The 13,617-nt window shown below is 35.0% G+C and overlaps 1 protein-coding gene across 5 annotated transcripts in view; it reads left to right on the forward strand.

Annotated features, from left to right (window-relative positions):
• Positions 1–13,617, forward strand: part of LOC105247786 (protein outspread) — a 175,182-nt gene that overhangs the window by 134,800 nt on the left and 26,765 nt on the right. The window contains exon 1 of one of the 5 annotated variants that reach the window (XM_025413073.1): positions 10,645–10,738. The exons of the other annotated variants lie outside the window; for them this stretch is intronic. The gene's annotated coding sequence lies outside the window, so the exon portion shown is untranslated. Of the gene's footprint in view, positions 1–10,644; positions 10,739–13,617 lie in introns of those variants that run through there. 5 annotated transcript variants of the gene reach the window in all.

The raw sequence follows: 13,617 nt of genomic DNA on the forward strand, positions 1-13,617 counted from the left end.
CGAGAGAGAAAAAGAGCGAGAGGGAAAAGGGGGTTGCGCGGAAAGAAAGAGAGAGAACGCCTAGACAATCGACGAGAAATTTAAGTACCGGCCGCGGTTTCGTGGGCGTAATTGCCGCGACATGCACCGGGCACGATTGCGAATCGACAGGCCGTTCCTCGAGAATGCGCCCGCGGGTTTGTTTCTGCGGGACCGAGAATTCTTTATTAACACGTTACGCGAATTTCTCTCGATTAACCCCGCGAAAGTTCAGATAAAGATCATGTAATAGATTTATTCGTTCGCGGCGAGAAGGGAGCGGTGGAAATTTCGCGTTTAAGGAGGTTTTGTATGTACGCACAGAAAAAAAAGAAGTGTCAAATTAAAACTTATATACTTAAACTAACGTGTTCATTATGCTTCGTATATACGTAACAATTTATAATCTTCTTAGAAGAATTGAATAATTTCAAATTTCAATAATATTATAGTCTTATGTTAATAATGTAATTGTCACCTTAAGAATATATAATTATTTCATTCTACTTTAAGAAAATTATAATCTTTGATTTAAAAATGTTATTTTCTGTCTAACATTGTTTCTTTTCCATTCAAGAAAATTAAATCTTAAATCGTAAGAATATATTTTCTTGATTGAACTGTACAAAATGGCTTCATTCAAGTAAGCAATTATACAAGCAACTATATTTTTCTTTAATTAACGCAATATAATCTCATTTCAAGATTTCCATGTTAAAACTAAATATATTTTTAAAACAAGAATGTCTTTTTTTCTGTGCAATCCCAGCAAAAAGTAGCTGAAAATCAATATTGACGAATATCCACTTTTCGTGTATTTTGAATAAGAAATTGTGTGGAATACTAAAATTGTATTACAATTTGATCTTAGCTACAGTGCAGAGATGTATTTTTTATTTATTGCGTTTTTACTGAAATATTCTGAATTTTTTAATCGAAATGATTAACTTTTGGCAGAGAATTTCGCCTTGTGACAGATACATGGATAATTTCATTGAATTATATTTAATATCTTTTTAATCAGTTAGTACTTGTATAATATTATTTGACCAAATATTTCCACTGTATCTAAACTTTTGCAAATTTTCAACAAATTCTGAATATTATTTCCATGTGTTTTTATCATTTGAATCGACGTGGTTATACGTTTCCCATAAGTACACATGTTAATTCGGTGCAAATTAAAATCCTTATAACTTGTGAACGCTTTAGGGAATCGATTTAAAAATTGTACTGAAGATTCTAAATATATGTAAGGACATTCTGTACAATTTTCATTAAATTCTCAATATTTTGAAAATGGATACAAAACATCCTTAAGGTATCTCCGCATACGAACAGTATTTCCAATCTTATTAACGTGCGCATTTAAAATACACACTGATATTTTATGTGATTAAATACACGGAGAAGATTAAATATCATTCATATACGTATAAAATAATTTATACGTTGCCCGATGCGAAAAATATAAGGAAAGAAGGAAGTCACGTCGCACTCGGCGACGTTTATATATTGTCCCTTCGACGATAATTCGTGACAATTTAGCCGGAAAAAAAACGCATGTCCCCGCCGACGCATTTGCAATTCAGATGCAGCGCGAATCCGAATATGCTAAGGACGTCACAGCGGTGGGTATTATGTCTCCCCCGATGAAAATTATAGATAGCGAAATTCATTAGGCACAATGATCAACCGGTCCTGACGCGATCTTCCGGCCAGTCAGTTGGATCGTGAAATTTTAATTGACCTGCTTTAAACGTCGCACGATTATATCGCTGATAGTGTGTCATTTTTCTGATCGCGAAGGCCTCTTATGATTATCGACATTGGAAATGAAATATCAGTGCCTGACACGATTCAAAAATATGACATGTACTTTAATATCTTTTAATATCGTGTCATGTACAATTTTATTATGCGTTGAGAAAGACCACCGGTTCGTAAATAATTTATGAAGTATTAATGATCGAAACACTCGCTGAAATTTATTCACGTTCCCATCCTTCCACGTTGCTCGGAGATAAATATCCGAGTGAAAGACGCTAATGGGATTCGAAATATTCATCAATTAAATATTCTATTTTAGATGAAAGCTTGTCGAATTTTGCAAATTATACGTCACGGGAATTATACTTTGGAATTTCTAGCATACTATTTTCGATTCGATGACACGTCGTGCGTTTTACAAATTAGATTTTACGTGTACTCTTCATGAGAGAGCAGCTTGAAGGAACAATGCACGGCCCACGCTGTTTCTGACACGCGATCTCTAAACATGTCGTTGCTCTCGTAAAAGTCCTCGATGAATTCAAGTATATATGACATCGGATAATTCTCCGTGTGTTTAGAATTTAACTTCATCCTACGGACCATCCATATATCGCATCTCGTTTCTATTGTGTTTTGTGATCGTATAAAATCGTTAGCTAAAAATCTAAACAATTTATTTTTAGATATAAAATGAAATTATATAATATTATATGAGATATATTGTATATGAAAGATATATATATATATATTTTTTTTTTTTAATTTGTTGATATTTTTGTTAGATACAATATATTTGAGATTAACCTCTCTAGTAAATTAATGAGAGAAGCTTTATCTTATATTTATAACATACAATTATAAGAAATATTAAAAAATGAGTAGTGTGCAATAATAGAACTCAATTTTTTATCACTAAATCATTTGAAAATTGTATGTACGTACCTGTATATTGTGCAAAATAATTATAAATGTTAAAAGTTTTGATAAACAAATTACTCATTCTAATATTTTATTACTAAAAACATATATAATCGCCAACTCATTTTTTTCTCGCGTTACCTGAGAGGAAATTATAAGGTCCGACGATTTCTATCTCGAAGGGGAAGACGATCGCGGTGGGAAACGGCTCTTACGTAATCGCAGTTTGTTTGCGGAAACATCGCACATTATCGCGGATGTAATTAGCGCCAACAGTGTAATTAAATCTGCTGTCGTTGAGGCGCCAGCGTGATACCGCATTCGCTTAAAGCGCGTTTGAACTTCCCGACGATTAGTAATTTAAGTAACATTGCATCGAATGTCTCGGAGAGTGACGTCTCTTTCCTGTCGTAAAACGAGCAGCAGGGTTCCGTCTCGGATTTTCACCGTAATCGCTTTTCCGCCGTTAATACAACATTAGAATCTGCCGTAAAAGTCGGGAAACGTCGTTTAATTTTATCGAACAAGATATCAACGATGAAAGATAAACCATACAATCTTTAGATGAAGTCTTTTCTACTCCTGTTATTTATTTCTTGTCTAATTCCTCTAATTTTCTTTCATATATTTATTTTATGCAATATTTTATATTATTAAATATTTATTAAATATTTATATTTAATAAATATTTAATAATATATTTTTCTTGCAATAATATTTTTTTTTCAAGATAACATTTATCCTTCAAAAAATTAGCGACAATTATATAGTAATGTCCATTATCTCATTCCATTATATAGTAATGCCATTATCTAATTCTACGAGATTCGAATATTAATTATAAAGAGATCGGCGGATCTAATCTCGATCGGAGATCAGGACGGATTTCCGAATAAGCGGCGGATAACCACATTGTTTATCGTTTCTGAAAGAATTTAAAATGCGATCGATAAGTATCGGGCATTTATTCGACTCGTTCGGGCGTGAAATCAACTTCTGCACCGCACTCGGTTAAACATAAAGTGTGTTTGTATTTATACGCGCTTTCTGGGATTTATAGAGAGAAACGCCATAGTGACGTAGTGTCGCAATTAACTGCTTCTACGGAAGCCTCGCGTATATAAGGGAAAGACCTTTTAGTTTCCTATTAAAATATCATTTGGCCGAGCGCGCGCAAGGTGAAGCATTAATTCGCTGACACATTGATAACCGAGGATATTTAATGGCAGGTAGCTATTCTCTTTCTCTTCTTTTGAATGGAATATTAAGCGATACGTCTCTCAGTTTGCGTACGAAACATATAATTTATCTATTAATAAATAACATAGTAGATATAATATATATGAAACGTGATAATAGTTGTGGACGAAACGCGCGATTAATTATAAGTGTTATGAAAATATTTGAAAATCTCTCAGTCTTACATTAGTATTTATGGAATTTTAATTATATGTTTATAAATTTTTTTAGATATTTCAGATATTTCGATTTTTTAATATTCAAATTGAAAATTATTTACATACATGTTGAATACATGTGTTAAAGATAAATTATCATAATTTGTCGAATATCTATTTATACGTTAATTACACGTTTTTTAAATCACAGTCGTTAACGGAATAGAATGAATTAAAAATAGTCCGTTCGGATTAAGAGAGCCTTTTGCAGCGGACACGATCGATTCCAGCTTTGGTTGCCGCAATTCTCCGATCGCTTGGCGATCGATCATCGATAAATATCGCCTTGCTTCATCATGTCGGTTCATTGGTCATGTAACGGCGTACAAATATTGAAATTTACGATTCGTGCATGCAGACACGTGGTGCTCGCATATTCCGGACACGTGTATGTGTCGGCGCGTGATCGTGCAGCGATATATGGTGCCCCATTAATTTATATATGTGCTTTACGAAAACATTTGGTGCGTGCAATTATTTATAAAATTGCTTTGTTTCAATGTAACATGATTAGAACGAGAAATTAACACTTTTATTTTTTACTAGGATATGTTTGAGAGAGAGAAAAAAATTATAATTTCGTATAAATTTTATCATATATTGGTATATTAATTATGATAATGTGTATATTAATATTAATTGGTGTATTAATTAATTGTGATATATTGGCATATTAAGCATATATTATGACTCTTTATGAATTTTACAAGCAATTTATCTTAAGAATGCTTAATGAGAGTAACTTCATTATGTGAATATGCAAAGAACTGAATAATGAAAGCATTTGCAAAATATTCAAACTACTTAGACGCATCGTGATCTTAGAAATTATTAATAAGTATGCACATATTAATTTCAATTTTAATAAATATAATGTTAATATCGCAATACTCAAACTATTTAGATTACAGTTTTAGAAATTATTAATAAGTATTAATTTTAATCTTGATAGACATACTATTTGCTGCAATCGAAACTGTTGCTTTCATATCTGAACATGAACGTTAACATGACCTATTAAGAATCATTTGCGCTTTGCACTTTGCGGTATTTATGCTATTGTAATTGCATGTGCGACTTATACGTGAGAAAATTAAGTTTGAGAAATGTTTGTAATTTTGAAATTATGATTATACGTTATACGATATTTCTGACAACTCTCCTCTATTGCTGAGCGATACTTTGATATGTACGTCATCAAACTTAAGCAAGTGATCTTTGCGCATTTAACAGGATATATCTATCGCAAGTTTAATGAGTCTCTTATAATTTATACCGCCTCTTTGCTGTACCAACGTAATCATTTCGCAGCATGATGCATACGCAAGCAATTAGAAAAATTGGCGTGAAAGGGAAAAGCGTAATAGCGTTGTGTCTCGCGTGCATTGTGCATTATAGTTGCATTTTAACGGATGTTACTTGTGTGTCGACGACCTCGTGTTATTATTCGGCTATATAACGTTCCCGACTATTATAGCAAGGCTCTAATGCCATACGTCAATTCAAAAGTGGATTTTATCATCTTGGGATGTTTCTAATAAACGTTTAACTGATTGCGTAACCTCACGATATACATATAAAAAAATTTATTTTTGTCTCATTATTATTATTACTTATTATCTATTATTTTAAATTAACCGATGTTTTTTTCTAACGAGTCACGACTCTCGTAGGCATTAAACTTTACGAAGTTTATTTGCTTTTCATAAACTTCTTTTACCGTAACGTAAGAGTTTCTGCAAGTGACAAGCAATTCTCCTCTACTTAACATTTTTTTTTCACGTTGGATCGTGGGTTTCAGAATTATCGTCTTTCTCGCATCATGTACTTCGCGTCATCCTTCACACTGTCTCGAAGTTTAACAACGGTCGTTACGTATTATGTATCGACGCAATCATACATTCGCATAAAACATGAGATGTCGTTTGTCCGGAACACGATCGTACTCGTAATGGCATGCCGACATACCGATATACAGTTATACAAGATATTGTACGAGAGAGAGACAGAAAGAGACAGAAAAAGAAAGAGAGAGAAAGAAGACGCGACATATGCTTACGTTCACCGTTTGCCCAAAAGAAGCATGCTTAACGAACGACTCGAGGGAAAAATCACGCTACGTGTAAGGTATTAATTAAACGACATAACGGCATGAATTACAATGATCCTCCGACGAGTGTGGTTCCCAAAAATCACGATTATTACGTCTGGTTTTATCCGGACGTTGAAGAAAAAACCAGTCGACATTTATCGCAGGGAATAAACATATTCCAAAATATATATCTTTATAGTTTGAGATTTTCTCTGAAATCTCTTCTTTTACATCACTTCAACTTGCTTTTGCATTCCTTTTTTTTTAAATTTATTTATTTTTATATATTTATATATTTTTATATATATTTTTTTTTTATTTTTTTTTAGTGAAAGACGAGATTTTTGCGATAGCCTGCGTTCGAATGACGGAATCTTTTCTATAGATTTTTTCTTGCCGCGCACAGAATCTGGTCTCAGGTGCAACGATCCCGCAATGTTGTTTAGAAATACGATTCAAGCAAGTCATACATCGGTATACATACATATATGTATAGACCAGACCGTGCGGCTCGTTAAAATACACCTGATTACCGAACATTACTGTGCCGAGAGGATAATGATTGTTGCACTTGCACGTAATAGAAATCGTTTCTCGACCGGTCGCGAGAGCGAGAAGAGAGTGGCTCGCGTGTCGAAGATCGCCCGCATCTTAACAGCTGATCCGCGCGCTCGCGCGCATCGTCGCGTCAAAATTTTTATCTCTCGCGCTATCAGATGGTCACACGCGAATACTACAGACTAGAAACATCGCGTGAAAGCTGCGAAAATATTTTCAAGTTCGTCCGTGTATGTATCAAGTATGATCGATAACTTTCTTGTTTCTTTCAATAAGTAGCATTGAAAGAAGAAAAATATGTGTGTTGAGTTAAATGTCAACCTGAAAATTGCCATTATAAGTCTCTCTATTGAATTTTTAATTTGGAATTATATATAATTCTATTAATTCGTAATGTATTAAATATGAAAATGCGTGACTTAAAAATTGCGAATAATTTTTTGGAGAAATTGACGCGAGAATGTTGTTAAATTGGAATTATCTAAAGTATTTAGTTTTTTTCACATGCGTAATGTATAAGAATAGGAGCTCGGTTGAACGAGAGAATCATGTGTTAGTGCTTTGCATGGCGAGCGGTTAAGATAATTTCAACTCTTTCTTATTACCGTACTATCGATCGCTTCATCGCAATTGGATTCGCTTGACTTTCGTGTACGATCTCGTGTTACCCGTTACCCGTGCGGCTAAAGTAGTCATTAAAACACGTCTTATTACCGAGCATTACCCCGCCAAGAGAGTAACGATCGCTAAGCTCGCGTATAATACAAATGGCCTGAACTATGTGAGAAATGCGTGATTTTCTCGCATGTCAGAAGATCATGGTTTCGTGCCAGTTTGCTCTTTTATTTCGACCGTGGCTTTCACGCGAATCGACGCGAATCGCGAGGAATTACTTGAAACAACATTAATGGCAGCCAAAGTATAATCAATCCGATATTATTACACGTACCAAGGATTCCCTTTGCAATTATCTCTCGACTTGGAAGAGTTTAAGCGAAACGCACATTATATTTTACTAACAAAATTTATTTTTACGCGATTGTACCTCTTCTCTGTTTTATACATTATGTTAAAATATATGCTGTAAATAAGGAAGCCACTCAACTATAGTGATTGAGAATAATTGGTTTCTTTTCCTCTCCAGACTAAATCATTGCACGAGCGAGATTGCATATGTGGTGCAATTAGTCTAACATCGAACGGCAAATAGTTATTGCCGGTATAATTATTGACCGTTTCTTTAGGCATGTTGATTAGAGGCAAGTACGTAAATCTGATTTGAAAAAATTTTCATCGAACTGCGGATATCATCATTTTGGGGGGGGGGGGGGTTCCATTCCGGAACGCTTTAACCGCGCTCTGCTCGTGCGTTAATTTCGCGATCGAGATTATGGCGCGTCCCTCATCCCCCCTGGCCAACCCCCAACTAGAATAGAGAAGTTATAACCGATGTCAAAATTAAATGCCTCGCCTGCGATATCGATGTGCGTTGTATGCTCGCGATTACGACACGCCCAGCCCACGAAGAGTAACCAGGAAACGAACATACGTATCATACATATATATGAGCGCACGTATCATACATATACATATATGAGCACGTGTACCACATACGGGTACCTATCATATACGTAACGTATTTATGTAGCCCCGCGTACTACGTGTGTATGTACTACTTGAGCAACGAGCCTGCATTTGGCTCTCGTGCATCGTGCACTATCCGGTATATCGCATATTGGACATTGTTGGCATTCCATCACATAATTATACTCCTGTGTACATGTGTATGTGTGTATATCTTTAATGAGCCCGTAATATTTTAATCATCTATTATAAGTAAGTGTAAAAATTTTTGTATAAAATGTTTTTCTTTCTCTTTAGTAGAATAATTTTTAATTGATAATTTTCTCACAGTTGTGCCTTCTAAGTTAACATTTTCAAAAAGAGAAGAATTTTAATGTGATAGGGAAGATAGAGTTTCGTTATTTCGATATCGTAATTGTAAATGCGTGGATGAAACACACGAGATGTGCACGTGCGCTATCTTCGGGCTTTCGTCAGTTTCCATTCGGGCGAGGCAATGAAAATCTTTAACAGTCAACGTTTATCGGCCGCGCGGACGGAAAGGCCAGAAGAGAGCCTCTCTGGAGATCGTTAGCTCGTTAAAACCGCAACGAAACGGTTGGAATCCCTCGTAGTCGTGCATCTCTTGCGGTGCATACCGTTTGGAATTACGTATGTCGCACGTGCGCGTCTTTCTTCCGGGATTCGTGGGCACGCATGCAGGCGCGCCTATAATTGCAAACGTTGCACATGCCACATTAATCTTACGGTCATTTTTCACAATCCATTTTTTTCTTATAACGAAACAATAAGAGAGGAAGGAGATATATACAAAAAGATGTCCGCATCGTATAAGTGACATGATATTGAATGTTAATAATAATTTTTTTCAAATTGAAAGTGATGTTTTCTCGAGGAAGAGAGAGAGAGAGGGAACTGCGGATTCCTCAGTCGTTTAATAATTCCCTTTCAAATTAAGAAAATAAGTGAAATTGTAAAAGAGTAATAGAAATCTAAAATTAAGAGAAATTTAATTAGAAATGTAAAAGAGAGAAATTTTTTCCTTTAATATAAATTAACATTTTCTTGCAATAGAATTTTCAATTAATTTAAAAAAGAGACAGCAATAATGTTAACGTATTTTGAAATGTTTATTAAGTGCAGACAAATTTTCTTCGATTTGTAGAATTAAATAAAAAATAGATTATGGATTTATAATTATATATTTTTTTATTTTAAAAATATATTTACTGTAATATTTCATAAAACAATTTATTTATATCGCACTACCGTGATAAAATATCACGAATTGAAAGAAGAAGGTATGTGAATAATTTATTTCGCCAAGTGGTTTCACATTAATTTGGATGGTTCAATTGCATTGATGAATGGATGGTTCGATTATCGAGCGGAAATAACTTCTACCATGGGATGCAAACGATTAGTTGATATTACCGCGATATTATTGCGATAGAGTACCTTGTATATTGCAGTAATGTACGTTATGTAACAAGATTGTAAGTCCGTGCTGGGACTCGCGAGCAATTCCGGACGTCAACTGATGACCAATCCGCGACGTAATTGAGACTCGCATGCGTCATATCTATTGCTGAATCCGTGATCTCTTATTCTTATTATCATTACCAGTTTCGAGTCGCGTCGCGGCTACACGGCTCATCAACTACGACTGCGTAGCAAAGAGAATGCGGGACATATGATAATATCACGAGATATATTGATTACATGCATTAACATCACGGAGAGAAAGCTAGTTACATGGTATTATATCTCGGCTCCGATAGATTTTATACCGAAGTATATCCGAGTGTTTTCGAAAGGCTTGGTTTTTGTATCAAATATACATACAAAATTGCGTGATTTATAAGCCATCATGTGCGTGATACAAGATATATTTTAACGGAAGAGATTATCTTAAACTATATGAAAAGTATAAAAATTGAGAAATGACCGTGATTAATAATATCTATCTGTTTACTACACGAATATTATTCATTTAAACATTCATTTAAATAATTTAATCTACTAGAAACTTTTGGTATAGAACTTCTGTAAAATTAAAGAGTGGAAACATTGTTTCACGTGTTGTGATAGCTTCGGACATTCATAATTTTGAAAAGTACAGCGAAATATATAATGAAATAACGAAGAGGGTGGGAAAAAGAAGGCGAGCCGCAATATTTGCAGGCTCGGCGGCACGCAACACGTACACATGGTACAAATGTATGAAATCAATTTCCTTGGATCCATTGGAACACGGCACTGCGCCGCAGCCGCAGGCACCGGATGTTACGTTACGAGCGACCAATAAGGAAAGCAATTACGGACATCTGTTACCGAGGTATGATTGTTTATCATCTAGATCCGGATTTAGATCTATCTCTATTTTATTTGCACGCGCCGAGCACGCCAAGAATCGCTGTTGCACAAAGATTCCGATGTTTCTTGCAGCACGAATACGCATCATCAAGGAAGATGCAGTCGCAGTATAAGGCATAACTTTTCCCTTTCATGCGACTAATAAGAAAATTGAAAATAAAAGTCTTGGCACACGACAGTTAAAAGTACTCATCAATATTATATTATATTATTTTAATTTTAAATTACAATATAATGATAAAATTTAATTTTGCAATTTAAGAAGGATTTTTTGAGAATATTTAGCGTCGAAAGGACGAGCCGAAATAAATGAGAAAATGCAATTGTTAAAAAAATGTTAAGTAATATAAAAATGTTTATTTTTCATAACAGGAAGTACATATGCAAGAGAATTGGAATGTATACAAGATTGTAATGCGTTACGTACGTTTTCGCTCGACGATTTGCCAGATCGAAGAGTATCTCCCAGCTGTCGTAATCACTTGATTCAGAGTCGTCGTGCCGATGGCGGTGCCACGCGATAATTCATAAGGCCCTTTCCTCTCGCGGCGACCTTCGCCGTTCCGCGAGATCGAATCGAATCTCTCGAAGGACCTTCGATCTTCTCAGCGAGATCGATTCTTCGATCCCGTTACTCCTTTCGTACCCCTAAGGGGAAGTCATCCGCGCGGAATGCATCGAGCGAACGCGCGAGGAGGCGACATTATATATGTTGCACGTGCGTATGTGTGTGTGTTTTCGCGATACAAGCGAGTGTATGTGTGTGTGTTTTCGCGCGTCGCGTGCACTACGCTCTACCTGGAAGATGATCTCAAAGGTTAACGATGTTCCACGCTTCGAACGGACCTCTCCCTGGAAAAGGTGACTGGCCGATCTTACCGTGATGATCGACCTCCTTCCATCATCGTCCGCGGATCTGAAGGAAATGAATCGATAAACGGGATTGGGACGGGGGGGGATAGTCTCTGAATTTAAGCGGATATTTTTATACCTCGGATGTTAACATTTTTATTTCTGGCAATCACTAACCGTGATTCTCTTGATATTTTGAAGGTATTTCCTACATGAGCTTTAATACATTTTGTGAATTATGTTGTGGCTGTTACATCTTATACATGTTGAAATATTTTACTTCAAGATTTCCTCCGATTTAATTTACTAACAATTGAAAAATAGTACAAAACTTGAGAATTTTATATTTAAATAGTTTAATTCAAACTTAGTTATGTTATATAATTTATGAACAGCGATAATTATTATACAATACATTGTTGATACTTTGTTTGTTATTTTATCTTCTCAATATACCATTGATTCTTCCTCTATTATTTTCGCGATGCATGAGAATAAATGGCCAGTCAAGAAGAGTAATTATTAGTGTTTAGACATCGTTGTAACGGCATTAATCATAATCGCAAATTAGTTGCCAACATAATCGACAAATCAATCCGGGTTCCTGAAATTCTGGAAGGCTTCGGGAAAGAACCCGATTTTTCCACCGTTATCATTACTTACTTAATTACGTCCGTTTAATTAACTTAAGCACTGACATTTCGACGGTGCGTTCTGTTCGAGCATGCGACTAATAGTCGCGAGATTATTTCATAATCCTCTGGCGGTGGCACGCTATTATTGCTAGCGAACGTTATTAACTTAAGCGTCTACGGCACCTACGGCACCTCTACTCTCGAGTCGTGCATTAATCTCCCCGCTGCGGAGATAAGCGAATGTTCGTGTCACTTTGAACGATTATCGTCATGCTATTTGCGTTCCGAGTAAATCTTCAGATGTAACATTAGCGCGACATTCGTGATAGAATCGTCAGACGCGATATGTCAGCTTACGCTTGCGCTTTCGGAGGTAGCTTATCATAGATCCATTTATCCCCGTCCTGAAATGTGTGTATACTCGTTAGATATAATATATAGAATTATTTAAAGATGTTTTGTATTTATTTTCAAAATATTGAGAATTTAATGAAAATTGTATACAGAATGTCCTTACATATGTTTAGAATCTTCAATACAATTTTTAAATCGATTCACTAAAGCGTTCACAAGTTTTAATTTGCACCGAATTAACATGTGTTCTTATGGAAAACGTATACTGGAAACGTAACCACGTCGATTCAAATGACAAAAACACACGGATATAATATTCAGAATTTGTTGAAAATTTGCAAAAGTTTAGATACAGAGGAAATATTTGGTCAAATAATATTATACAAGTACTAGCTGGTTAAAAAGATATTAAATATAATTCAATAAAGTTAGCCATGTATCTGTCACAAGGCGAAATTCTCTGCCAAAAGTTAATCATTTCGATTAACAAAATTTGGAATATTTCAATAAAAATGCAATAAATATTAAGAAATACATCTTAGCTAAGATCAAATTGTAATATTCCGTACAATTTCTTACTCAAAAATACACGAAAAGTGGATATATTCGTCAATATTGATTTTCAGCTACTTTTTGCTGGGATTGTACACACAAAACATCCTTAAAGTATTCAAATAATTATTTGAACAATGGACAAGATATATGATAAAATGAGAAACTAATGCGATATTAGAATAAATTTAATTAGTGACACAAATAAAAAAGATTGAGAATTATTCGGACGTTGATGTTCTGACGTCCATTATTCACGACTTTTGAATTTATATTAAAATTTATTTTGCTTCGTCTTATTTGACACTGTTGATAACAAGTGTTTTACTATCAGTTTATCTGTACACCAGAGAGATAATTGCGGATTATAATGGAGTATAAGCGTGGATGTTGCAACGAGTAGAACAGAAAGGCTGCAATTCAAGGACAATGTTACGCGTTTCATTCA

The sequence above is a fragment of the Camponotus floridanus genome, unplaced genomic scaffold (genome assembly GCF_003227725.1).
Source record: "Camponotus floridanus strain SB8 unplaced genomic scaffold, Cflo_v7.5 scaffold6, whole genome shotgun sequence".
NCBI classification, from domain to species: Eukaryota; Metazoa; Arthropoda; class Insecta; order Hymenoptera; family Formicidae; genus Camponotus; species Camponotus floridanus.